This window comes from Phasianus colchicus, chromosome 2 (genome assembly GCF_987193195.1).
Source record: "Phasianus colchicus chromosome 2, bPhaCol1.hap1.1, whole genome shotgun sequence".
Taxonomy (NCBI): Eukaryota; Metazoa; Chordata; class Aves; order Galliformes; family Phasianidae; genus Phasianus; species Phasianus colchicus.
This window is the reverse complement of record NC_143437.1, coordinates 106,595,038-106,620,371: the sequence shown is the minus strand read 5'-3', so window position 1 is coordinate 106,620,371 and position 25,334 is coordinate 106,595,038. Positions and strand designations below refer to the sequence as shown.

Here is a 25,334-nt window from a genome sequence, read left to right as displayed (position 1 = left end):
TTTAAAATCTCAGAGAAACGCGGTGATTTCATACAGAAAACAATCAGGACAACAGGTACAACCACTTCAACAGCAGGCAAGCAGCCCAAAGGCTGCTGCAATAGTCACCGATGAGCCCGGAGCTCAGCTTTAAAATCCTGTCACATTAAACCTGTTGTGGAGCAGAGGCAATTCCTAAAAAGAGAGGAACGTACAGCAGGCTGCCCTCGTCCTCCTCCCTCCACCCCCAGGCCTCAGCCATCGGGTCTGGCGTGGCTCTGATCCCTGGAGTTTGATGCATGTTTGATTCACAGACTGCAGCATGTCTGCACCAGATGGCCTCGAGTTAATGAACACAAACTCATCACTTTTGCTCACGAGGGAAATGTGCAGCTCAATCTGATTTGTACTCGGCAACTAAAAATATTTTAGTATTTTTAGTGAGCATTTTACTGTTACAAAATGGCATTTGAGGAAAGCATTAAAAGAACACAGCCTACCCAACAAATGTACTGCCACAGATGAAGAGCAATGCTGCAGAGCTGTTTCCCCTTCCATAAGAGCTAAGTTAACATATTCCCAAGCCTTAAAACTGCGAGCAGCACATAAAGAAGACTATAAGACCTGGGGCCTTCTCAGGCACCGTTAAGCTATTTGCAAAAAGCCTCTTGGGTTTGCTGAAAGCAGGATGGGGCTCTGACTTGGTTAGCACAGCAGGTTTGAAAGGATGCAGGTCATATTCTCAGCTTGCATAAAACAAAGGGAATGCGTAGAAACCACCAGAGCTGTGATTATGTCTGCCAGCTAATGATTGGTCTGCATGGGGTCAGCATGATTTTCACACGTGGTGAAGATGTAATGTCATGAGGGCATAAAACACATATAATAAATACTATGATGCCATATAAGACAGATTTTTTTCCCTAAGAAGCCAAAAGGTAGAGGAAAATAGGATCTACAACCTACAACCCCCAAACGGATTAATGCTTCCCTTGAAATTAAGGGGCACAAAGTCACAATATTGCAAACGTGCCAGGAACCACATTCCCAGAATTTAAAGGAATGTTGATTTCACCATCCCTCCAAAAGCCATTGGGCGTAACAAAAATGTCATGGAATTTTGGCGTGGAACATGACTTCATAGAACCAGAGAAACACTGAGATGAAAAAAAGACCTCCAAAATGACCAAGCCCAACCCCATCACACCCTCACCATGCCCAGTGCCACATCCCCACGGTTCTGGAACACCTCCATGAAAGGTGACCCCACCACCTCTCTGGGCAGCTGTGCCAATGCATCACTGCTCTTTCGAGAAGAGATTCTTCCTAATATCTAGCTTGTAACTTCCTTACAATTCTCACTGTTTTTATATGCTCAAGTGTGACAGACAGCAGAAGACCATAAGACACAATTCTAGAAATTGTATAGTCATCTGGGAACTTGCTGAAGGCACTGCATGTTCAGTAGTGTTGGGTGTTGCACATGGTACATAGGTTTTGCTGTTCTTCCACTATCGCAATGGATACCTACCCATAGTTCCAAGTCTACAATGGATGAATAAATCAGATTTAAAGAAAACAACAGAGTGGAAAGCAGCGTCCTGATGAGAACTTCACAACACATTCTTCAAGAAGAGAGCTGGCAAAGCCGGATCAGAGAAGAGCTGACTCCCAGATGCCACTGAGTCAGAGCTGGGCATTTGGGTTCTCCAGCTGCCGAAGTCCTGCCAGTAGCAGCTACGTGCCAAACCAATCTACTGAAGGCTGAGAACATTTCCATCACCTCCAAAAGGCAGAGGCAGTGCCAGGAGGGAGCACTGCTCTCCAATGACTTATTTCTTCAAGAAGAAAGATGCGAGCATGCATCATGTACAGTGTGCATTGATAGTCTGTAGTTGTGTTCCCAAAGAGCATGGGGACTGCATTCTTGAGGGTCTGTTGACCTCTTAAACCACTGCATTACAAATTTTCTCTACTACTGTCCACCTCCATTATGCAGTTGTGATGAAGTTACCAGTTATTAAGCAGCAAAGCATCAATACAACAACACCACATAGAAAAATCAACATCAAACAGGATTTTCTCAATGGCAAAACCAATAAAAAAGACAGACAGAGGAAAACCAGACCATGTTGAGGAGCCATCGTGGCCTCCTAAACTATGGAAGGGAAGAATTAATGGTCTAATAAACTAAGGAGGGGAATAATTATCTGAGAGAAACCAAAATTGCTTCTGCCAATGTCACATTCATCACTAGATGCTGGGAGGAAATCCCTGCCCAAGCTTTGCTTCCTGCTCCTTGATTCTCTATTACTGCTCTCCACCAAAGCATCTATGTTCACTTGGTCAGAACCTAAATGCTTGCCATGAAAACTTCTCAAGGTACAAATCACCTCTAGGATAGTGCAGTGCCAAGGCAATGCAGCAGTGGATCCCAGCTCACCCAGCTCCTCAAGGTGAGTGGTGTGTCTCTCCTGCAGGATATCTCTGTTCTTTCACATTGAAAACAAATCAAAGCTTTAACTGATTTAATGTGAAACCAAATCAAGCACATAAATAAACCTTGGTAATCTTGATGTTTTCCAAGAAATTTGCTTTCTAATCTTCCTCATGTGGTCTACAAAATATGAGACGTGTTGAACTGAGGGAGTCAAAACTCAATTTAGAATGAAAAGTTAGTTGCAATTGTACCTCTGTTAACATTCCTGCTGATATGTACCACGTATACGATGGTACCACCTGAACACATCCTGCATTTGGAAATCTTTCACAGAGCTTTCTCCAAGGATCCAACTGGATGGAGCAAGTAGGGCCTCATCCCACCAATCCACCCTTGAACACAAACTTTCTGATGGGCAAGCTCTCCCTGTCCTTTAAAACTGAATGCAAACAACAAATGTTTGTGTGGTTAATAAATTAGTCTTTTAATTAGCCTGAATGTAGGAAGCCTATTGCTAACACTGCCATTGCCCTGCAGCTGTAATGCCATTTGTCTAGCAATGGTGACAAAGGAACAGAGAAGCTACTGACATTTTGTGTGGGTTGGCTGTAGCTCTTCCCAGGGCAGCATTGCTCTGCGGTGTTGGATCCTGCAATCAGAAAATCTCAGCGTATCTTTTCCAACAGATTCCCCTGCTCACCTTCTCATTCCTTCTTTGCTCATTCCCCTCTGGAAGGTAAGCTGAGTAAACATACTATTTCGGATGATGCCCATGCACCATTAAAAATAGGCATGCACCACTTTCCATGCATAATTCATTCTTCCCGTAATTCCAGTCAAGATGTCTTCACTTTGCAAGTGTAAAGTGACAATTCTTGCAGATTTGGGAAATAATCTTTTACATCTGTTACAAGTTAGCAGACACCATTTGGCAAGTGTTAAAAAATACCATATAGGACAAGGAATACGGCATTCTGTTTGGTTAAAAGCACTCTTAAACTAAAAGTCTGTAGGAAAGAAAAATGACTTGAATGTTCTTTCCTTTGAATGGGAATATTCTAACTTTCCAGCCCTCCCTCTCTCTTTCCTTTGTGCACTTTGTCCTCTTTATTCCTTGCACATGCATCATTTCACTGGATCATCTTGTCTTGCAAATATTTGGGTTTTCTTGGTTCTTTATTGTTAATGGTAGTGAAGAACCTTCAGTGCCCTTCCTGCACTCCCATGTCCCACTCTCAGGGCCACTCCCTGTGCTCACCCTACTGCCTTTCCCACCAACCCACTCTTCCCTGTTGGTCCCATTCAGCCCCAACCCCTGCCTTCATTTCCCAGCTACCTAATTTAGCTCTCTACTTATCAGTCTTATTAGTCTTGCACCAGAAGCGCGAGGAGTAATGCTGTCATAACAAAGAGAGGCAGAGCTTGTAGGGCCACTTTACAAAGTGATTTAGCAGGGTGAGGAGCACCTTGCTGCATACTAATGCTGTTTTAATAATGCTGCCCAAACACCCCGGTGGCTGTGCTAACAGTATGCAGAGCAAGGAATGCGATTTGTGTGCACATGAGGAGTTAAGATAATGGGTGAATGCACATTTCAACCAAGTTTGCCATAAGCAGCAATATCATCCAGACGCGATTCTTTGAGTCTCATTTATATGTTTTCTCTGACTCTAACACCATCCTTTGCTCTCTACACTTAAACGCACTCCATTTGCATTCCAGCCCTTCATTTAAAGAAATAATACAACCAGCGTTATCCGCAGAGCTAGCTAAAGTGATGCAGAGTTAATTAAAATGATGCTGACGAGGCGGCTAGGTTCACAATTTGCTGCTGCTTTTGCAAAGGCCGTCAGCAAAATCCTCCGAAACGCTCCAGGGACCCCATCCTGCTGCCTCTGCCATCTCCTCCAGCACCTCTGGCGGATCCTCTGAGGCTCACCCTGGAGAAGAGCGTTACTTGGAAGGAGTGCCTCGGGCACAGCTGCCCATGGGAAGGTTTGCTTCGACCACTGTTGCACTGGCATTAAGGCGCACAGCCACAGCGATATAAACACCATTTCTGCAACATCACCTTCAGTGCCCCGGAGGAGAGGAGAACACCTTGAAAGGCATCACGCTTTCAAGGTGTGACCCCTCCAGATATCAGATTTTTACAATTATTAACAAAAACAATGGGAGGAAGAAGCATTGCAAATGCGTTCCTTTCAAGCAGTGCTCGAGCAACGTGAGAAACGTGAGATGTGCCGTATTGATTTTTCTATCTGCAGCTTTGATGGAAATTTAATTGAAAAAGCCGGTAACTCGTATCCCACAGCAAAACTGTGGCTAAAACAACAAAGGAGCTTTTTTTCTGGTCAGCCATAAGAGGCAGTAACAGAGATCTGCTGCAGATTTCATGTTCTCATCTCCTGGAGTTTGAAATCACACGCGCTTTATTCATTGCCTATAGACTGCATTTTGTCAGCAGTGCTCACCACGAAAGCTCGGTTGCTGGCAATTAATTCTCCTTTTCTTTTCCTCTTTTTTGTGGGATTAGAAATGGTCATAAGGATTTCCATCAGAGTCATTTCAATAAGCTGAAAGAGGAGGTAACACCCAGGCCCTCTCCTTTCTGGCTGACTTTAACTTAATGCGAAACATTTAAAATAATCGGGTAATTCTAAAGCGATTCCCTGCACACACTTTGGGTTCAAATACCCTTTATTGTTCCCAGATCAAAGAATGCAAAGGAAGAGCCTGAAGAAGCAAGCAGTAAGTGACAGGGCAGAATGGCACGCGAAGACATGGAGGTATCTTTTCAACAGCTAATGGGTAAAACTGACACATCCTACAGCTTTCCTCTACTTGCTTTTTTTTTTATTTTTTTTGCAGGAGAAATACATGCAAGAGCCTTTGGTGTTGTCGCTACGTTCACTTGCCAGAGTGTAAAACGACCATTTAATTTAGCCCTGGCCCAGAATGTGAGTTTTTTCCCAACTTTACATGGCACAAAACTTGAAAATTTTCCTGCTAGTCGCAGTCCTCATCACAACAAGGCCCATTACAGCAATGTGTTTTCCCGGAAGCTGAAGCTTCGTTAAGCAAGTGGGTAACACCCTGCCTGTTTATTTAGTGGTACTTTCACAGATTTGTGTTTTCTCACCTGGAAGTGTTTTCAGTTCAAGGTGATGGTTAAATATTCACTTTTACCTGCAAAGCTACAAACAAATCTGGATGGTTTCATGCCTTTTTCCTTATAATACAGCAACAGCACCAGAAGATACACATAGAGGGTGGTGAGGCACTGGAACAGGTTGCCCAAGGAGGCTGTGGATGCCCCATCCCTGCAGGCATTCAAGGCCAGGCTGGATGTGGCTCTGGGCAGCCTGGTCTGCTGGTTGGTGACCCTGCACATAGCAGGGGGTTGGAACTACATGAGCATTGTGGTGATTCTATGATCACAGAATCACAGAATTGCTCAGGTTGGAAAAGACCTTAAAGATAACCAAGACCAACCACAACCTGACCACACTACCCTAACTAACAACCCTCTGCTAAATCATCAGATCACAGAATCACAGAACTGTAGGGGACAGGACAGACCTCTGGAGATCACTGAGCTCAACCTTGTTTTAATGCAGTTCCTTGTCACAGGTAAGAGCCCATGTAGGTCTTGGATATCTCCAGAGATGGAAACTCAGTACCCTGCCTGGGCAGCCTGAGCAGTGCTGTCACCTTCAAAGTAAAGAAGTTCTTCCTCATGATTGTACAGAGCTTTCTGTGTTTCCATTTGTGCCCATTGCTCCTTGTCCTGATGCTGCACACCACTGAAAAGAGCCTGGCCCCATTTCCTTGGCTCCTGTATTTTAGCTGTTTGTCAACAGTGCTGAGATCCACTCCCACTCTTCTCCAGATTGCACAGCCCCAGGGCTCTCAGCCCTTCCTCATACAGGAGATGCTCCAGGCCCCTCATCATCTCTGTGGTTCACCACTCAACTCTCTCCAGCAGTTCCATGTCTGTATTGAGCTGAGGAGCCCAGAACTGGACACAGTGCTCCAGATGTGGCCTCCCCAAGGCAGAGGGAGAGGATCACCTCTCTTTCCCTGCTGGCCCCACTCTGTGCAATGCACCCCAGGGAACCATGAGCCTTCTTGGCCACCAGGACACACTGCTGGCTCATAGCCAACCTGTTGGCCCCCAAGATCCTACAGCTTCCCAATGGAAGGGAGGAGGTCAATCTGTGAGAAGGATCCATGACAAAATCAAGATATTTCAGTCCAAAGGGAAGATCCTATTTCCCTTCACCCTTCAAGAAAGCTTCTGGCTAACTGCTAGACCCTCATTATAAGGAAATACCATTAATTAAACAGTCAGATGCACTGTTTGTCTGTAGCTGTGCCACAACCTAAGTAGCGCACAGTGTAATATCTTATAACACACAGCACTATGGAGTGTCACATGAAAATGTAATTGCATTACGGTACAATATGATGATATGAGTAAAGTCATCACATGACAAAGTTGTCCCAGGATGATAGTATCTGTCCCACATTATATTATTTTGGGAATAATAAACATTATATGTAGGAAAATGCTAAGCCAAAATAAGCTTGGTCATCCCACAGTGCTTGTGACAGATGGCAATTCTAGCTCCATAATCAAAGCAATAATTAACCTAGCAGTTCTTTACAAAAATCAAACCACATTGCAATCCAGTTCTCCCATCAGGAACACTCTCCATTACTGATCTTCTGAATTAAATATAGTTCTCACAGGGAATCCCTGTGCCTGCACAAGACCCCACAGATCAGCCATATCTACCACTTACCTCGAGCGTTGATGTCTTTGGCAAAATGGAGCCTTCAATGGAAAAGAGTTTCTGTTCAAAAGGCCTAAAATCCCTATTACACCCATTCACAAAGAGCTTGAGCAGCTTATTCAAAAAATGAACTAAAAATACTCCATTTATTAGTGAAATGGGTGAAGCTCAGTATTCTACTTGTTCATGATCAAGTGCAATAAAAGTGCAAATAAATTCTAATTGTATTTCTTGCTAGTGAACGGATTGGCTAAACAGGACAAAATGTTCTTTGTGCTTGACAACCAGAACCCCTAAACTTTAAAGACAGGGCTCTATGTTTGCGTTAGCAAGCTTAATTTACAAGAGTGTTTTCACCCTCATTTGTATTAACTTCTTGCTTTTTGCCCAAGCTCACATATCATTTACCCAAAATCTAAACGAACGTACATGCATGAGATGTCCCTCTTAACTTTAGGGGTCTCTACCTCATCTTTCATCAGATCCACTTTCATGAACTGATGTGACAAGGATAAAAATAAAAGAAATAAAGACATATGCACACGTATATATGTAACAGTGATAGATTTGTCAGCTGTGTTTAACAAAGAGCAAAAGCCATCTTACATTGTGATTATTGTATAGAATAAGATGTGTTTGGATAGATAAGCTTTCTCTGTATATTCCTGTCATTAAGATGATGGGAGTTCAGTGGTCAGGGTAAGAGTTCTTCATGGGTAACTTTAGAAATGCTGAAGTATGTTATGAAGACAGTGACAAGCAGTCATGCAATTTGGCCATCAGTGCATGATCCTGGCAAACCTAGCTTTCTACTGATTTCAGAGTACTCTCTGGCCTTAGGACTTGCTTATTTGCTGTAAATCAAGTATTTTCAGAACACTAGGTTTTGCAACTTGGGACATTACAGAAACTGCTGTGAAGAGTGGGATACACGTAACAAGTGAACCATAGGGTTTAGGAAATTGGATATTGATGAAGAAGGTAATGGCTCTCCCAGTCAATCTACAAACTCATAAAGACAAGGCACTGGGTGCAGTATAATGCCTTAATGTAGTCTCAGCTCTTTTAGAATAAGGAAAAACTGAGGTTGCATTACCTTATAAAATAATAGCACTCTGTGCTTGTATGGCTACAGGTCTGATAGAGCTCTTCCTGTGCTATCAAGTTGAGTTTCCTGCCACTGGGAGCTCACATACATCCTTTCATGAAGTTTGCCAGCATTGTTGCATACACAGTTGGAATTCTCTCCCCCTCTATTCTGTTTGGGCTAATTTTTGCTCTAATGATTAGGAAAAAACCCACTAATTTCCAACCTAAATGTTAGGATGGCCATTTTGTACCCACTCGGATTTGTTCTCTACCTCAATCGACTCTTTTTCTCTCCCTGGAATTTACTCCAGAGATGTATTTCTCAAATATAATCTTGTCCTTGCTTATCTTGTTTACTAGGTAACAAATCACGCTCATTCAGCTCTCTCCCATACAATGCTTCCATCTTCCCTGAGCATCCTGGTAGACTTTTCTACACCTATACCAAGTCATGTATCATGAAGATGAGTTGAGCAGAGATGTACAGAGAGCTACAAAGGGGTCTTAATAAGTGCTTTGTGCATTTGCATTACAGCTCCTATTCCCAGTTCCACAGAAAATAGCTTAGCTGCTAAATCCCAGGTCCATCACCCCACATCCTCCAGTAGTGCCACCAGGTCGTCAGTGCTTGCAGCATCTGAAAATGTCCAGCCACCAGAGAAGGTCATGGCACTGCTTTAGTTAAATATTTCTATCCATTTCATCAATGATCAAAATGACACCCAACTAGGTGCAGAGTATTATTTAAACCAGCTGCAAAACTATTCCTTGAATTCACTGTGATCAAAGGCAACCGTAGGAGCTTTTCTCATTCACAGAAGTGATGTGGAATGGCTTCATTCATACTGGAAATTAAAGTGTGCTGAATCATTCATTATTCATTACACAGTCCCCAGGCCAAGAAGCGCAGCTGGGCTCACATCCAAGCAGCCAGACTCCCCTCTTCCACTGCCTCCTGAGGACAGCCCTTTGGGTTGCCCTTGGATCTACCACAGGCATGGCTTTGCAGGCAGGACAAGCCTACAAGCATTCCAGGGACACACTAAGGCATGCCACGTTTGTATCTGCAGAGCAGTGTGTGGACCCAGGTCACAGCCCTGGTCAGCATGTTAACATCAGTGCAGTGCTGATGTGTGCCTATAATACAGCTTAAAAATAGCCCTGTGAGCAGGCCCAAGCAAGCTGGTTGGGTGTAGCTCACTCCATGACCCTGCTCTGGGCAATCCAGCAATGGAGGTTTCTACTAGTGAACCAGAGACTGGATCCAGGTGCCTGATACAGACCATAGAATCATGGAATCACAGAATGACAGAATGGTTGGGCTGGATGAGACCTTAATGATCATCTTGTTTAGACCTCTGCCGTGGTCTAGTTGCCACCCAGAAGCCCAGGCTGCACAGGGCCCCATCCATGGCATTGAGCACCTTCAGGGATGGGGCATCCACAGCTTCTCTGGGCAACCTCTTCTACCTCTGCTATCAGGCCCTCTGTTCAGGCTTTAGGAACTGGCCTAAGTCATCTGGGGTGACATCTGGCCCCATGTTTCCCTCCTGAGGGAAACTCAGAAACCCCAAGCTAGGGCTCTTACTGTGCTTATGTACATAACAAAGGTTTTGGTGTTACTTTGAGGCAGAACAAAGTCAGATCAGAGAGTGAAGATTGCAGAAGAAATACAGAACAGTCACGCAGTCTGCAAGGTTTGTGTTGTAGTGTGAACAGTAAAGGCAGTTTCATCAAAGGGACATAACTGGACTTTCTCCACCTTATGCATGGTGTTTCAGAACCACAATGGGAAATGGGAAACAAGACCCATTTACCAGCATGAATATAGCTTGTGCTTTTCTGCTCAGATGTGGAACGATTTCATTTTTGTCCTTTCAATCATTGTCGAATTCCAAAAAAAAAACCAAAAACCCAAAAAGTTGAAACGGAAAAAAAGATGATGCAATTTCATTGCAGTCTGTGTTCTTACACTGAACCATCAGCCTTAGTAAACATTTCAGAGCGTTCTGAGGGGAAGATTTCCCAGCTTGTCAGTGCTCTACCTCATTACCTTCTCATTGGGCTTTGTTTGCTTCCTCCTGTCAGCATAAACGTGATGTATTGTCACACACACAGCAGGTCGAGTGATGGCATTTTTTAATGTTCACAGAAGAACCTGACCTCTTGCTCACATTCACCAAAAGGAAAACAAGGGAACCCCCTGCACTGAGCTTTAAATGCTAAATAGGTTCTATATTTGATTTGATTTTCCTCCCCAGCAATACTAATTTCTAATTGAACTGCTGACTCAATTAGCAAAATGTTGAAGTGTTTGAGACCTTGTCTCATATTATGTCCCATTGACAAAAAGGGAGCCAGTAGTGTTTTTGTGCTGTGTAAATCTACCACCAGCATTTTAATGGTTATTTTAATTAAACAAATTAAATTAACGCAGGCTTCACAAAATAATGAATTACACCATTTAATATATCATTGTTCCACGCTAATCTCACTTATAATAATACCTTTAAACATAGATCAGTACATGGAAACTTAAGTAGTAAACCAAGACATCTCAAGACCAAAAACAACCAACTGGTATAAAAGGAATGTACAGAAATGTAAATACAACTCCATTTCACCTGCAACCAAGATGTCAAGGATTTGTAGCAATGATAAAAAAGAACCTTTCTGTATGACTTTTTTTTCTAACATCAGTAGCATGAACTATATAGATTGAAGTGGCAGCCAAAATTGCAACTGGAAGTTGAGAAGACGAGCTAGGTGCTCGTGCATGTAAAATGGAAGTCAAACTGGACTGGAGGAATTTAAGACAGTAGTAACTTATAAGCCAAACAAATCAGGCGTCTGTACCACTGCAATTAGCCCTCAGCCCTTGGATTTGTGTCTTTGGTCTCATGTCTTCACTGATTACAGCCAATTTCCTCACAGCACCGTTCTAGGACAGATTGTCATCTTCTCCAAGTAGCTGCTGAGGCCGTACCCCATACTGATAGGGCTTTTTCTGCCAGCAGGATTCCTATTCCCCCTCTCCAAAAGGGATCACATCCTATCACCGATGTCTGGTCTTAGAAACAAAGAAAAACAAGTTGTTTATAAGGAGGACTATTGATAATAAATAGAAATGGAATGGTCTCAAAGATGGAAGACTAGGATGGGATTTCCATCCAGCTGGAAGGGACTCTGTACACAGTGGATGGAAACAAAGGAAGGAGTAAGTCAGGTGTCCGAGCAGCCTTTTAAAATGGAGCAGATAACCAGAGATCCCAAGGATCCATGTCTCCTCTTCTCTTGGCAGCATTTTCTGTCCATTCACAGACTGAAGGGGGTCTGAGACCAAACACGCTTATACTGATCAGGGAAAGAATATGTAGGATTAAATAGGAATAACTATCAAAGTGGAAAAGTTGCAAGGTACCAACATAGCTGGATAGCACAGCGATATGATGTGCAGCAGGCATGTTTGAAGATGTAAAATGCTGTTCACATAAGGCAAAGCACTTGTCCTTAGCTTCCTGAATTCCAACAATTAAAGAAAATGGAAGGAAACAAAAATATTTTTTTGAAGAAAACGAATAAAAGAAGCAGGGACATGAAAAGAACTTGTACATCTGCTACGAAAAGTACTCCCCACAATTCTCTAAAGCGCATCCAGCACCAGCCTCACCCCACCAAGCTGTAGCTGTCATGCTGGAGGCATGTCAAAGCCCAGTACCCTCCCACACTGAGCCCAACTCGCAGCACACTGCAGCTTGATGGATGCCCTTTATTATACCAGATACGGGAAACGGGAATGATATTAATCTCTGACAACCTTTCCTCTCATGTTTTCCAAGTTCATGTTAATTTTACTAAGCAATCCTGGCTCCTGCAGGCTTACTCTCCTATGTATGAACTGTTCTAAAATAAATATGTCTTTGTAATGGGATAACACGATAACACCACTCCTGAATATCGGATGTTTTGTAACAGCAATGCCCCATGGTAAGTGATGGCACATGAGCTGAGATGTTGCAGCCTGAATCACAATCCCTATGGGTTTTCTGACCGAGAAACACGGAGCACATTCTGCTTCCATTACCTACGGTATTAAAAAAGGAAGAAGAAGGAGTGGGCTCATTTCTTTGACTGAAAGGAGCCAGTCCACAGCCCTGGTGTTGGTACCTGGGGGGTGGAGGAGCAAAAGAGCCACAGACGATATGGCACGATGCTAACTCAGGCTTTGTAATGAATCCAGAGCTTAAAGCAGATCAGAGGACTGTCCTAAAAATAAATAAGAATAAAGGGTTACAGGTGTAGACTGAGAACTGTCATTATCCTCTCTTGTTCATAAAATGACATGGTAATTCTAATGACAAACTATGTTATAAATAGATTCTTAATTACAATATCTTAGGGTCTGGCATCTGCATTCTCACCATCTGAAAGGCAGAATCTGAGGGCTGTTTGCTGCCAAATTGGAGACCTCAACAAGACAAAAGGAAACAAGCAGTGAAGCTCCACCAAACCCACTGGAGGAGAAAGCAAATGCTCCTGGCTCTGGATCACTGTCGGCCATGGAAGCGAGCAACCCCTGGGGCATCTCCAATAGATCCTGGCTCAATGACTGAGAACAAGAAGCCAGGAACCCAAACCTGGCCACCCCGAGCTTTTTCTTCCTCTGCTGGGTCCACGAGTCCTTGGCTACAGCAGCTCCCATAGAAACGAGAGCACATGGAGCAGATGTCACAGCGAACGAGATGAATGCTGCGAGGGGAGGGGGGTGGCTGCAAGAAGAGGAGGAGGGAAAGCAGCATCACACGTTCAGAATTAAATGTTCCCACCAGAGGGAGTGAGTCATTTTGGAAGTAAGTGCAAAGCTGCAAGATATTGGGTTGTGTTTTTTTTTTTTTTTTTTGTGCTCTCAGCGCGCATCCGTAGGCAGGGACGTACAAAGAAGTGTGCTCTCAGCTCTCTGGCACAGGTGCTCCATTCTCCAATGAAAGCTGCGATGCTGAATTAATGCCTGACCCAACAGCACAGAGATATGACGTTGCATAAAATCAATATACACTGCCCAGGCATTTTACAGCTGAAAGTCACAGCATTTTTAAGCTGCAGTTCAGAAGCACGTTGCGTTTTAACTTAGGGTAGAAAGCGCCAGCGACTGCTTTGGAGCAGTGGTTGATTTCTTCTCATCTTACTGCCCCAAAAGGGCCTCCAGCCATCCAAGGTTAACCCACCACATTCACAAAAAGCAATTCTTAATATATGCATCCGTTCCCAAACCAAGCATTATTCCCTTTTCCTCCTGCCCTCCGTATGTCTTGTACATATCTAATTCTCTAATGCATCCTACTAATATGTTTGTTCAAACATTATCTTGCAGTGAAATTAAGGGGGGGAAAAAACCTCACATTCTTTTTGTTTGCAAAATGAAAATTAGACCCCATTGATTTCTGTCATCTCTGCCCAATGTCAACCTCCAAACGTGACAACTGTGAAGCTGTGCAGAGGGCTGAGCGCTCTGCATTCCTACAATTACGAGTACGCTTGTGATCTGCTCAGGCACAAGATGAGCCCGATGGATCCCAAGGAAGATCTCTGCTCTGAGATGAAGGATAATTTTCAGGTAAGTGGAATGAAGCATTAAGGCGATGAATTCATGATTACGCATAGCAACAGTAGCAGAAAACGGTGCCTAAAATACAATTTTATGACAAAATATGATGCCTATTCTTACAGATTGCATGTAACTGTGGACAAGTGTCCCTCTCAAAATTCACTTGATAGATAACGCTCATACAATTAAAACTGAATCTTCCTCTTCCTGCAGCATCGCCTGCTCTCATCCCTTCCAACCATCAGCGGGATAATTCAGCTTTATCCCACCTACGTAACAGCACTCCGTGACTATAGGAGATGTGAAATAACTTTATATGCAACAAATATACCAAATAACAGATAGAACAAATCACTTTGGCAGACTCAAGTGATAAGAAACCTGATGTTTTGTGTAGCACACACAAAGAGGAGGAAAGCGAGTTCCTGCCTCCGTGCCGCTGCAGCCGTGCAGCCATGCCACCAGAGGGCAATGGAAGAAATCTGGTTTTCCTCCAGCCCCGTTAAATCCCAGCTCGCACCAAAGGCTTTTCCTCTAATAATCTATCAGGGGATAATGGGGAAATTTATTTCCTGTGATTGTTGGCACATAAAACAGCAACCGCGTATATGGAATGGCAAGAAGTGCTGGATGAAAAATAATCATCTGAGATATAATTAGCTGATCGAGATAAAAATAAAAAATATTACAGAAAGCAAAATGATGGTATTGTGAGCATGGATTTGTGTGTGACAAGGAGGAGGAGGATGCTACAAGCCGTGCTTTTGGATGTTTAGTGCTGGATATGCTAAGAGAGGGAATGAGTCTGGTTTCCCACCACGCTTCAAAAGGGATGTAAGGCAACGCGTGCAACGTGTGCCTATTTGTACTTGGTTAAAAACAGAAACAACAAGAAATGAAGCAGAAATCAAATGATAAGGAATGTAATTAGTGCCAATCAACATGTTTTTGTAGAAAATAGGTCAAACAAAGCCAACATCTTTCTTTGATGAGTTTACGAGTTCATCAGCTGAAGGAGAATTTGTAGGTAGAATACAGGCAATTTCCCATTTTAGATTTAGTACCATTTAACCTTCTTAATTAAAAAAAAAAAAAAAAAAAAAAAGAAGAAGTAAAGTACTACATGGTATCAATGCAGGAAACAATAAACGGAGTAAGATGGACTTCAACAGAAATTGTTATGAAGTACAGCATGATTGACATTTACCTGTGTCTTAGAAACAACCATAAAATTAGTGCTGGCAAAATGGAAGTCAATTACAGCAAATGCTGACAGTCCTGGGGCACTCAAATAGAGCAGCTGAGATCATTTTAATGCAATTAAATCCCAAATTCTGCACCTAAGAAAATCAAATCCAGAATTTTACATCTAGGAACAAAGAATGAAGCCCACATCTGCAGAAACACCCATGTATTAACAACAGTGTGCTCGGGGACATAATGTGACATTTACTCATTGATTATGTTAATTCTGGGATACTGTTTCTAGTTCTGGTATCTATTTTTGATTAATTAATTATTATTTTTTTTTTTTAAGAAAGGCAACTTCAAAAAAAGTTTAAGAAAGTTTAAAACGAAACTAGGAAAAAAAAAAAACTTTTTGGTGAAAGTTACTGTAAAGCACATTCACATGGAAAGCTACAATTCTGACTACACACGTTTCATGATAAAAAATAATAGAAGAATCTGAAGAATCCTGACAATTCTCATGAAGAGAAGGTGGATCCATGGGTTTCACTCTCAGTCATCTGTTATTACAAATATATATTCTCACGTAGTTTAGGTTCTGGCCATAGGCCTTCAATGTGCACTTCTCTAAAATGGAAGTTTGCTTTTATGAACACCTAAAATAGAATTCCTTTAAAATTCCAAAAAAGACATGTTTTAACTGATTCACCGAAAAGTAGCTACAGCAAAGGAGCAGCCAGAATGGAAATACCTCAACTTCAATGAGCCACAGGAAGCTGGTTACTTGGGGAAGGGTCAAGAACAAAGCGACGACCAAATGCTTTGTCAGTCCTTGAAGTCACTTTCTGCAGAGCACTTGGCAGCATGGTCAGGCAGCAGGAGGTATCTTGGGATGCTTTATGCAGCACAAAGAAGGAACACATTTTGTCCACCTTGTTATGTAGGGCGGTAAGATTCACTTTTAGACCCTGTGACCACACAAGTCTTTCTATGCAAGGATGAAGACAAAGGACAATTTTTCAACCACATGAGCCCGAGGAAGAAAGAGTAAAAACTGAAGATTGGGCAAAATGTGGAAGTAGGAAGGGAGGGATATGGAGCAAGAAGATCCAGGAAAGAAAAAGGGTGAGTAAACAGTGTAGGGAGAAAACAAATCACACATAAAGAGCCCCTGTAACGTGGGCTTCGCTTGATCTTGTGACATGAATGTAGACATCCATCGGGCCGGTTCCTCACCCATCGGTCTTGTTGTGATGACAGAAGTACTGCACTGAGAAAACAGTTGTGGTGTGACCTGTCCTGACTCCATTCCTTCATGGGAATGACAGTCACGCATAAATATAAAAAGAGATCTCCTGGTTTTTCATAGCCAGGTTGGTTTAAGTGCCTACCATCCCATACAGCTCCAGCAAAAGATGAACACGGTAGCAGATGGACAACCTGTCCATCTTCTGCACCTTTTACTGCAACTGGGAGATGTGTGGGATCTGAAAGAATAAGAGATTAGTCTACAAGCAATACGTACAAGTTATTAAAGAAGAAAAAGATCTTGATGCAAGAAGATCACAAGATCAAAACTGACATGACAATGTTGTTTGTTAAAGCGTGCTCTGATTTTTCTTTCCAGGAAGTATTGACTTGTTTTCCCCAAAGCTGAGAGCTGTATTTGACTGAGCGGCATACTTCAAACAGCAAATAATACACAGAATCCTCCAACAACTCATTGGGGAAAATGCTGAAATGAAAGAAAGTCTTGGGCCAGATTTTTATCTCGACTGCATTACTGGAAATCCAAAATAATTCCATGGATTCTAATGGTGTTGCTGTGGATTTGCAACTGTGCAGGTGATTTGCATTTGGTTCAGCGAGAAAATCTTGAGAGATACTAAAGAAAATGTTAACATCAGATAGAAAGCAATCTCATCAGGTGACAACTGATGATACATGCTGTAGCACACCCAGCTATCAGACTGAGCCTGAATATGTGTTCATACTCAGATATCCAAGCGTATTTTATAAATAGTGAGTAGCTGTGATTTCCATGTGTGACTTGCAAAGCTGAGACCATTATGTTCATTCTTCTGATTTGAGGCAACTTTTTGGCTTTTTATTTTAGAGTTGGATAAAGAATGGAGGAATCTTCCATGAGTACCTACTTGAATTCTTAACTGAATTAATCGTGGCTTGGGCACATTATTGTCACTGTGAAAATCAGAGGGTTGAACAGCCAAAGTACTCCTCGAATCACACAGCTTCACAGTAAGAATAAGCAAGCTGTTTGGACAGCAGAAGTAGTGCTCTCAGTCTTCACTGTATTCATTAAAAATGCCATTAAAAAAAAAAAAAGAGTTTTTTGTTTCATTTTTTGTTTGATTTTTGAAATTTGTACAGAAACTGCAAACCAGGCCAAGTTCCTTCCCCCTCTCCAGGTCAGTGCAAGAAGTCTCAACATAAGCCACATCTTTCACCTGGACACAGAAGGATTCACAAGTCAGAGCAGACGTATAACAGAACATTCTCAACACTTCTCAAGACTATTTCTCAGGTTTTGTTTCCTGAAAATGTTGCTCGAGTCAGCTTTAAGGGTTACATTAAACCCAAAGACAAAAAGTTACAACACAGAACAGCAATAGCTAATCCTAAAAATGGTTTTTAATCCTTTCTTTCTTTTGCCTCTACCTTCTCCTATACTATTTTATCATTTCCTCCTCATAACTAAGCTCCAAGTGAAATTAAGACCCTTAAGAGCTTCCTTAAGAGAATGAACCCTATCTTCTTCCCTGTAAAGCACTGTGTACACTTAACCCATCATTATTAATACCATTATTAAAATTATGCTCCTGACATTTGATATGCTTGTGAAACTTTTAGAGTGCCGTAGCAGATGCATAATCAAGATCAAGGAATTCAAAAACCTGAACCAGAAGCCCTTCAGAATGACTCTTGATGCCGCCAAACTGTGTAGGAATATATCTGTAGGCTGATGTAAAAGTATTTAGCTTGAATGTGTTGATATCACTATAGGCTCCACTGTGCTGCTCCATTGCTGTGACTCAAGACCTAAGAGAGACCTATGCTCACATGGGGTGGCAGCTAGAGACCTACCAGATGGGGTAGGACATCTCAACAGGCACTAAGCTCCTGTGGACAAGTCAGCTGAACCCTTTAAATCTTCATCTTTTGCAACAGCATGCAGACCTGCCCTGCGGATTGACAATTCATCTACCTAAATATATAAGTATATACCAGAAGACTAGACAAATTTAGGCTGTTTTTACATTATCACAGAATCACAGAATCATAGCATGGCTTGTGGGGGAAGGGACCTTAAGGATCATGGGGCTCCAAACCCCGCTGTGGGCTGGTGGCTCCCCACCAGCTCAGGCTTCCCCATCCAGCCTGGCCTTGAGTGCCTCCAGGGATGGAAAACCATATCACTGACATGTTGAACAGAGCAGCAGCACAAAGCAGGAAATGTTTCATTTACAAAGCACTCTTAGATTCAAATCTATTTGATATTTACATTGGTTTACAGTAAGGCAATTTCAAATATTAGTTTCAATGTCCAATATAAGTGTTAGCTTGAAGCCCCGGGTTCATGTTCACAGTACAATAAAGAAAATGGTTTCTTTGCTGAACCCCATGACCTCCAAGCTGAAAAAAAATGTGATTATAAAATAGAAAGTATGGTTTCATAATGCTGCTCGTAGGTCTAACTTCAAATCCATGATTAAGTGTATTCACAGCAGTCAAAGGGCTAAGTGAAAAGCCCGGCCTTTCATCAAATGAACAGCATATATGCAGAAGGGAAAGCTAAAGCAATCTTGACTTGTGCAGCATCAATAAAAGCGAGGAGTATGGGCTGTAGCTGCATCCAGGGGAACAGAAACAATGCTCAGTAGATAACATGCTGCACTCAGCACAGCTTGGAGGCACTTTGCCTAAGTGGGTTTTGGGAGCTGTCCTTAGTCCTGTGCTTTCAGGGATGCTCACGGGTGTTTTCATATCTAAGAACCATCAAATTGAGTTGGAAGGGACCTTTAAAGGCCGTCTGGTCCAACTCCCCTGCACTGAACAGGGACACCCACAGCTCCATCAGTGCTCAGAGCCCATCCAGCCTGACCTTGGCTGTCTGCAGGAATGGGGCACCACCGTCTCTCTGGGCAACCTGTGCCAATGCCTCACCGCCATGTTCTATCTGTTTCATTCTTTCAAAATAAAGTCATCTCAGTGGTGATGAAGAAATGCAGTCAAAAGCATGTATTAGTCCTGAATGATCTTCCTGCTGCACAGTGACCGAATTTTCTTGGCGTGACAAGGAAGGCACATTTTCTGCAGTTTTAGGTAAACATGAAAAGAGTTAGCAACTGTTCGCACAAAACCTCCTCAACCGCAGCTGAATGCAGCTTTCTCAGAGAGGGATGAACATAAAAAGGGTATCTCTGTAGCACAGATGAGTGATTACAAAATAAATAATGGCTTAGCTTATCAGATCAGGCTTGCTTATTTTCATAAGAACTACCACCATCAATCAGGAATCAAGTAGCTACTATTCACTTCAGAGTGAAGCAAAGATAATTCGATACGTAAAGCTCTGAAATAGACATAATTTGAAGAGGAGTAAGCAGGTGTTATTTTTTTTATTGACTCTATTAGGCTGTTTTATTAACAACAATCTACTTTTTTAAAGTCCTATTTAACTCCTCTCTGCCAAAAAAAAAAAAAAAAGTGAAAAACTGCCTCCCAGTGAAAATGTGCTCTATATTCACACAGAATGCTACAGAAAGCTCTGGCTGAATGTTGCGCATTCACTCCACAAGGCATTCCTTCGTTCAACCAAAACTTTAGCTCAGAATGGCTGGATTCTGCAGATCTGTAAATAGCATTTCCTTGCTTCAATAGATACAACCCCGTCCAATTTGTTTGCTTGCTCACTGTGCTGGCCAGAGAACTCCAGCTTTTAAATTTCTGTTCCTTTCTAGCATGTCAAATACACACTACTTGGTTTTGCAGTCAAAGACTTGGGTAGTTTGCTCCCACATCATTCCACAGAATGTTTATGAAAGCTCCACAATATCTGCAGACTGCAGAGATTTCTGCCTCTTTTGTTGGGCAGTGCTAATCCGGTGCTTCTCTTATTCTGCAGACTGCATCCATCCCTCACAGCCTGTTTTACACCTAGCAGAGTCCACTTCTGAGTGAGATATGTGAGCTGCCATTGCAGTCATGGTATAACAGCTTCCATTATAGTCATAATACATCATCTTCTATTGTAGCCATGGTATATCACTTTCCATTATAGCCATGGTATATCAGCTTCCATTATTGCCATGAGACACAAGTGTATGCCTAAAATTAGCTAGCTAAATGTAAGCAGATCAGATATTAGGAAAAATTTCTTCTCCGAAAGGGTGGTCAGGCATTGGAACAGGCTGCCCAGGGAGGTGATGGGGTCACCATTCGTGGAGGTGTTCGAGAACTGTGGAGATGTGGCACTCAGGGACATGGTCAGTGGGCACGGTGGGGTTGGGCTGGGGTTGAACTTGGGGATCTTAGATGTTTTCTTTTCCAATCTTAATAATTCTATTCTATTCCACTCCATTCCATTAGCATTCAGCACTATTTGAGGTGCCCCAAAGTATCTCAGGTACATACATAGAACAGATACAATACCCTAAGGGGTATGTGTGTGTCATGGGCTGGCAGCTGGAGATAGGCCAAAACAACAACAAAAAGAATGGAAAAATACAGAAGCACAAATATTTATATAAAAAGATGGTTCAAGTTCAGATGCTTCAATGTGTAGACTTGTGAAACCAATAGGATCTGAAGTTATTGGTTAAGGAATTCCTTTCTCAGCTGCACATGAGTAATTCACAGAATCCCAGCAGTGCAGGGGTTGGAAGGGGCCTCAAGAGATCATGGAGTCCAACCCACTGTTAAAGCAGTTCCCTACAACAGGTCACATAGGTTGGCATCCAGACAGGTCTTGAGTATCTCCATAGAAGAAGATTCCACCATCTCTCTGGGCATCCTGTGCCAGTGCTCCATCAACCTTACAGTAAAGAAGACCTTCCACATGAGTTCCACAGAACTTTCTATGTTCAAGTTTCAGGCCATTGCTCCTTGTTCTATTGCTACACACCACCAAGAAGAGCCTGGTCTCATCCATTTGCCTCCCACCTCCCTTTAGATATTAATAAACACTGATCAGATCCATGGTACAACTGTATTAGGTCTTGCAGAGTGATGCCAATAGGGAATTTTGTACCACGTATTAATTCTTTCATTGCTTGATTCAAAAATAAACTGTAGGTGTTTGGTCAAATTCATGCTCGTCACGCCAACTCATTTGTTAGATTAACTGAAAATAACACTTTGATGAAAAGCAAAGAAAAATGACTCTCACAGACTTTCATTTATTTAATTAAGCATCTTCTTCAGTCCTCCATCAAAACATAGCTGCTAAGGTGAAGAAAAAGCTGCAGTATGGCTCAACCTCTCCTCTCCACATCAGACCTCATTCCCTCCTGTCTGCAGCTTTGAGTCCCAACATTTCCACACAGAGGATGTTCTCCAGACTGACAGATTGGGCAATTAGTTAATTCCACTTGCCTGGATCTTATCTATTTACACTAAATTATAATTTTTTTTTTTAATTCAATCTCTTCATGTCTAGGTACAGTGCTTTTTGAATTTCTTAAAGATACCTGCAGGCCCCAAAGCAAACCACTAGCATTGTTTTCTTTTTATTTTTTTTCTGTTTAACTCCAGTTTTGGTACAGTTATTGCTTTATTTTGCTTTCTCAATCTTTTGCCTAGCTGATTTAGATTGCAGAGCGGATTCCTATTAGTGTCACAATCTTTTCCAGCAGAGAAACTTTCCAAAATTATAGCCTTACAGCTCAAATCCTGAAAAGAATGCATTACATTACTTCTAGCAGAGTTCCAGCAATTTCCAAGCAAAAAAAAAAACCCAAAACTAAACAGTTACCTCTTTATTCATCTGTAATTCCTGTATGTTCCATAAAAAATGAAAACAGTTCTCTGGGGCTTCTGTAAAGGCCACATTTTTATCATTTTTATGAAAGCTCAACATTCCTATTCTTCTGCCTGTTTCAGCCCATATTAGTTTCTCAAGGTTACCACTGTAAGAGCACAGGACCTTATCACTGCTCACATCACATAACACCTCTGCCAAGAGCTCGGAATTCAGTTCATAATCATTCACGGAGAGGCCCTTTAATTGCTGTGTGGGCAGCTCTTCTCCTACCAAATATCTGCTTTTGCAGCAAAGTAATAGACTTGCATTTTGCTCTCTGTGCACGTTGTTTATTTCCCTGTGCTCTCCTACGTGAGGATGCAGAGATGTTCATTTCTGGGGGTTGCTACCTTAATCTAAGTCAACTGCAGTGATGGGGCTCGATATATTCTTGGGGCCTGAAATCCCTGCATTAGCAGCTTGACGAAACAAATGTAGGCCTGTGATTCAGAAAAAAAAAGTAAATACAAAGTTTCTTCCCACTCGTAATTTTGCCATTTGGATTACTGCCCAGATAATTCATTTGAAAACCAAATCCAACCTAGCAACTGTCTTGAAAATTGAGTAACCTCAGGTTCAACTGTATTAAAAAACTTCAGCTTCAGGCAAAACTGATGGAACAGCTCATTCACAGCATTTTCACCAAGCCCTGGCCCTCATTTTATGTTTTTCTTATTACACATACATTGTGTCACAATTTACCGGCAGCAGAACTGAATTGCCACTAGCTGACTCTGCCCACATGCATTCAGCTTCATCGACAGCTAAAGACGCATGGCTCACTGCATATTCATTGCTGGATTGCCATTTCTCAGCTGTTAAAACAGCTGCATGAACAGCAACAAGTTTCACAACTTATAATAGACGTAGCCCTACAGGATACTTGGGCTCAGGGATGATCACAGATCACATCAGCGGGCTGGTAGAAGCCGGGGACGTGGTATTTTTTCACTCAAGCATGGCACTACCATAAGTGTGTAAGCAACATTAGCATTCAGTCTGTAGCACAAGTGTGTTTTTGTAACGTCTCTTGATCATTGCCACTTACCACATATTGGTTCACGTCACAGAATGGTGTTGAGATGGATGAACCCAATTCCTTCGGATGGAGAGAGACCAGAAATGCACCACTAGTCCAGCTAATGGTACATGGGACCAAGCAATAGGTAGTGAAAAGCAAACCCTGAAATGCACATTGTGCATTTTAGGTCTTTGGCACCAAGTATTTTGTTAGGCTCATCTGCTCTTCCCAGCCCAAACTGGACTCTAAAAGTACAAAGAGCTGAACATATCTATCTAGCTTGCAAATCAGGCAGAAATTCATGCCATAAATCTTGAAGTTGGCTAGTTTCTACCCTCAGTAAACAAAACCAACTCCTTCGCAGTAACGATTGTTCCTTGCTTTAAAACAAAACAAAAAAAATCAAGCAAACACGTAGTATTCTATTTGGAAGGCCATTCTTCATTCCCTTCTGGGTCAGCTGAAAAAAGGCATTCAAGACCACATACTCAATTATACAGTTGACAAACAAATAAACTACCCCAGTTTCTATTTGTTTGCAGTGCCAGAAAGCCAAATGGTCATTCATACTGAGTAAACTCACTTACTGAGGTTACCATAGTTCTAATATTTACGAGGGACATGGCTAGTGGGTATGATGGGGATGGATTAGGGTTAGATTTGATGATCTTAGAGGTTTTTTCCAACCTTAATGATTTTATGATTCTCAGATTGTAGTCCATCCCCTATTTGGAACATTCAGATGACCATCACGGAAAAATCAAGCTTTATTCCATCCCCACTTTTTTTAATCTGCCAGGTGTAAAGAAATGCATGCCTGCCAAAAGAATTTGGCATTTGCTTTAAATTAGTGAAATAATAAGGAAACTGCATTTCCTTAAAATAATGTAATGCAAAGCATTTAATATGAAAAGGGATTCCTGAACATACTGTTTGCTCAGTGTGTTTCCAATTCAACCATTTTACTGCTGCTGCAATTCCACAGTAGATAATACTGTCGATATTGTTGTTGATAATACAAGAAAATACTATGTAGAAACTGTATTTCCTCTAGGAATTTCAGTACATATTTGCTCTGGCTCCTTAGCTGGCAACACAGTCCCTTCCTTCCTCCTCCATTAGTGCAAAAATGAGCTCTACATGTGACCACTTACAGAGTTGTGCCTAATTACATAAATGCACTAATTATACAGACTTTTGAAATGGTGAGAGACTTCAAAGTAGGTAAATTTTATATTGTGCTATTAAAAAGATCTATTTGATGATGGAAAATTCTGTAGTATCATATTGCAATCTCCTGCATTGTAATTTTGCTTTCAAGTCGGTATTAATTTAATGACAAATAACTGCAGAGAATAATAGATTTGGGAAAGCAAACTGAAAGCTGGAAGATTTAGAGTGAGATAGTGGTCAGCAGATGCTAATAAATGGGAACAAAAAACAATTTGGAAAAGTGATGGATCTCAGGTAACCAATGAGTAGAAAGAAGTTCAGCATGATAAATATGAATACTAAGCCTTCAGAAACTGCTCTGCTAATAGATGTACACCTGAAAGACCGATTGTCCCCATGCATTCAGCTACTCACAAGAAAACATATATGCCATTGAAAATTTGATTTTTATGCAGAGTTATCCCATTGCTAGGAACAAATTGCGGATTAGTTATCTGTAGTTCATCCCTTTGCACACAAAATAATGCCAACAATCCTGCAAACACAGATTAAGCTCAATGATCAACCAACGTCATATATGTGCTTATAAAAACCAAGCTGCTGCACAAGAGCATGTGCACCTCCTTCCGTGCCTTGGTGCCTGCCTCTGATTGATACAGCCTTACTCTTCAAAACAGATCTCTTTGTTTTAACATTAAATATTCACCAAATCCCCACATCTTTAATAATGCTTACATGGGATCATAGTACAAGTGAATGTATGAAAGCTCATAGTACCATCTAATAGTTTATCTGTCGCACAGATGCCCTAGGTGAGTAATTTATTTCCTGTAAGTTACATGAAGTCATATTTTTTTGCAGCAGAAACTGGATGTTGCCTTGCAAGACCACTAGACAGATCAGACAGAAATTATAATGCAGCAACACTAAAGGACACAGTAATCTCTCTGCCTTTAGTTAAACCCAGGCCTATTATAGCTTACGGATAGCAGGGGATA

The 25,334-nt window shown here is 41.8% G+C and overlaps 1 protein-coding gene across 8 annotated transcripts in view; it reads right to left on the bottom strand.

The window, feature by feature from the left end:
- MSRA (methionine sulfoxide reductase A) overlaps positions 1 to 25,334 on the bottom strand; it is a 271,330-nt gene that overhangs the window by 62,522 nt on the left and 183,474 nt on the right. The window lies entirely within an intron of this gene.